The following is a 3,617-nucleotide window of genomic DNA, read 5'->3' as shown; positions in this document are numbered from 1 at the left end:
CCAGGATACTGTATTATAATGTTGTGAAATCAGTGGTGATGTATGGTGCGGCAATTTAGGCCAGGGCACTGACATATAAACTGAACACGAAAAAACTAAGGGACGCGCAGAGGCTACCGCTAAACAGAATTTGCAAGGCCTACAGAACAGTGTCTACGGAAGTCTTATGTATAATAACCGGGAACGTGCCTTGGGATTATAGAGCAAAGGAAATTGCACGTATATACGTTAAAATAAGGGAGGCACAAGAAAAGGGGAAGCTTGAACAAAACAACGGAAAAGATAAAAACCAGATTAATAAAGAGATTGTGGAAGAAGAGACTAAAACAACAAAAAGAGAATGGCAAGAAGAATGGACTAACATGGATAAAGACAGATGAACTAACAAGATAGTTAGTGACATTGGTGAATGGAATAGTGGGGGAATACCTCTCTTAGATCACCAGCTAGTACAAGCACTGACTGGCCATGGATGCTTTGGGGCTTTCCTAGCAAAGATTGGTAAGGAAAGGACACCAGAGTGTTGGTTCTGTGAGGATTTGTTCGATGACGCAGAACATACTCTCTTCACGTGTCCAAGATGGAAAATGGAGAGGATGGCGCTGGAAAAAGAAGTACATCCAGAAAAATGGGAAATTCAAAACATCGGACACTTACTGAAAAGGAATAAAACCAACGCATCAAGTAGGAAATTCTGCGCTGTATGTATATCGGAAAAAGAGAAATGGGAGAAAACACACCGGAAAAAAATTAGGAAAGAATGGGGAAGACAAACACAAAATGCAAATTCAGGAACAGGAGGATAATACTAAAGGAGAAAACAATAAAGATAAGAATAATAGTAACAAAAGGAAAGAAAATCATCGTACCATTCAGATAAAGATAAAGAGTTAAGAGCCGCAATATGCTAGTTTGGCCTCGAAATGGGTAACGGTTCGTAAACGGTGGCAGGAGTTCCCAACTGGAAACTCCGGATGACTTGGTTAATTAAATACAATAGATGATTCATATCCCATAGCAGCAACGCTGATGGTGGCCGCGATAGATTAAGTCCTCACCTGAAAAATGGTATGGTGTATACGTGGTGCTAAAATAATTAAGGTAATTAGTATACTGAACCTAATGCATGTGAATTCTTAAAGCCTTAAAAGAAATTGGTAATTAAATTAAACTACAAGGCAGTGGATACAGTATCTGTGGGGATGAATAGAGCTTATTCATCCAACTTTACTTATTATATATATTGACAATAATTTTATCTAAATAGTTACGTAATTACCATCAATTTGTTATACTGATTTATTTATTATTTATTATTTTGGTTTTATCTACTTACTTGACGGATTTTATGTTTTTACCTATTGAATCTATTTTATTATATCTTATTTATTTACGTATTTACTTTACTTAATTACATACTGGATTCTAGTCATTTACTTATTGGATTATCTTATTTTATTTTATTTTATGTTATTTTATTTCTTTATTTATTTATTCATTATTTATAGTTTATTTTAGTTATACAAGCACTGAATATTATTTATTTAATTCCTGGTTCTTAGCTAACGGATACGACAAAGGTATGGTACTTACGTGTACGTCGATTATTTTGGTATAACCACAGATACTGGAGGTAACACACGTAAGACAGTAAAGCACATTGACGTCATGGTGTATACCCCATTATCTTCCCATTGTAGAATAAACGGAGGTGATGAGGAGTGGTGGCAGTCTGAAAGAAATTGAATAATGTAGAGGCTGGCAAAGCGTAATGAATAGAAAGAGTTACCTGTATAACCTACAAAGGAAGAATAATATAAATTAAATAGAGCAAACGGTGATATTAAATAATAAACAACGGTAACCGGAAACTCATCTTTTGGTAGTATGCTGGTGTTGCATTCTCCTTTTGCTGGGAGGAGCATAAAAGAACAAGTATAAACCATAACGGTGCGATGTAGAGTGCGGTGACCCGGTCCAACGATACCTAAGGGGTTACAAGTAAAATAGTATGAGAAAGAGGAGAGTATAGAACTCGAAAATAGCAAGCTACAGTAGAGTACGGATTCCTACACCGATAGGCAATAGGAAAAGGTGTATAAAGGGAAAGTAGGTCTATAATTTGTAAACTGAAAATAGATATGTGTACTCACCAGTGGTACATGGAAATAATATCATCCTTTCCTGGATATATCTTCAGGAATTCAAAAGGTATTTAGGCTATAAGGGGAGTAATGGTTACTATACTATATTGGAAGGAAATGAAGGTATAAAAAAAAAACAAAAAAAAAAAAAATTAGTTTATACTTGCTATGATAAGGTGGAAATATATACAGTATAAAATAATGTTACGGGATTACTTACGTTGTTAAGTGATTCGCAAAGCCGGAAGGGTGGTAATTGAGTACTGGATAGGACAACATACGAGAGTGAGTGAAATTAGTTATTGTAATAATGACAGATATTGCGTACAGGTTATAGTGCTGTGTGACACAACTCCATCACGTTACGATCGGCCATACAGTACTACGCACATAGAGCGGCATGTCTATGACACGGATGGGCCTAGGGTTAATCCATAGAATAGGTGTACTTAGATGATTGTACCCGGTAAAAAATATGTAACATAGAATAAATAGGGGCAATAGGTGCAAACGAGAGTGCAGTATATCTGGACCCGGGAGTAACTATTTGCTGTGATAGGAAACATGACATATGAATACTAAAATCACGAGACCCGAGTATATTAAGACGAGCTATATTGAACACTACTGCCAGGGTAAATAGTTAGGAAGCTGTTAAGTTGGAAAACTCCAGAAAGTTTCGATATAGAGTTTTCGGAAAAGAGTTTTGAATAAGGAGGTTAACTAATTGATTAATGATTGAACTAGACCTTAGTATAAAGGTAAACAGTGGTATGTAAAGAAATAAAAGAGGGGAAAATAAATGGTGAAGTTAATATAGGTAGGCTTCAAGGGTGGGACTGAAGTAATGCCGAAAGGCGGTTCCGGTCCTACCCTGCCTAGGTAAAGGAAAACGAAAAAAAAAAAAAAAAAAAAGATATAGTACCAATGATATTGTTATTATATGTACATTGATCTGTGGGAAGGAATCAGTATATTACATAATATCTAATGTAGATATAGTAATAATGATATTGTTATTAAATGTACATTGATCTGTGAGAAGTAATCAGTATATTACGTTATATCGAATGTAGATATATTACTAACGATATTGTTATCAAATGTACATTGATCTGTGCGTAGTAATCAGTATATTACATTATATCGAATGTAGATATAGTACTAATGATATTGTTATTAAATGTACATTGATCTGTAGGAAGGAATCAGTATATTACATTATCTCTAATAGATGTGGTAATAATGATATTGTTATTAAATGTACATTGATCTGTGGGATTGAATCAGCATATTACATTATATCGAATGTAGATATAGTGCTAATGACATTGTTATTAAATGTACATTGACCTGTGGGAAGCAATCAGTATATTACATTATATCTCATGTAGATATCGTAATAACGACATTGGTATTAAATGTAGGTACATTGATCTGTTGGAATGTATCTGTATATGACATTATATCTAA

General features: G+C 34.5%; 1 long non-coding RNA gene across 2 annotated transcripts; it reads right to left on the bottom strand.

The window, feature by feature from the left end:
* Positions 1-916: 916 nt before the first annotated feature.
* LOC143306708 (uncharacterized) lies at positions 917-2,219 on the bottom strand. 2 transcript variants are annotated; one of them, XR_013064046.1, is made up of 4 exons: positions 2,154-2,219; positions 1,790-1,987; positions 1,594-1,732; positions 917-1,058 (listed from the first exon to the last, which is right to left on the bottom strand). It is a non-coding gene; the product is annotated as an uncharacterized LOC143306708 (long non-coding RNA). The 2 variants fall into 2 exon arrangements; XR_013064045.1 differs by having other exon boundaries at positions 1,594-1,987.
* Positions 2,220-3,617: the final 1,398 nt, after the last annotated feature.

This window comes from Osmia lignaria, unplaced genomic scaffold, assembly GCF_051020975.1.
Source record: "Osmia lignaria lignaria isolate PbOS001 unplaced genomic scaffold, iyOsmLign1 scaffold0034, whole genome shotgun sequence".
In the NCBI taxonomy this organism is placed as follows: Eukaryota; Metazoa; Arthropoda; class Insecta; order Hymenoptera; family Megachilidae; genus Osmia; species Osmia lignaria.
The sequence above is the reverse complement of the archived record's forward strand: the minus strand, read 5'-3'. Positions and strand labels throughout refer to the sequence as shown.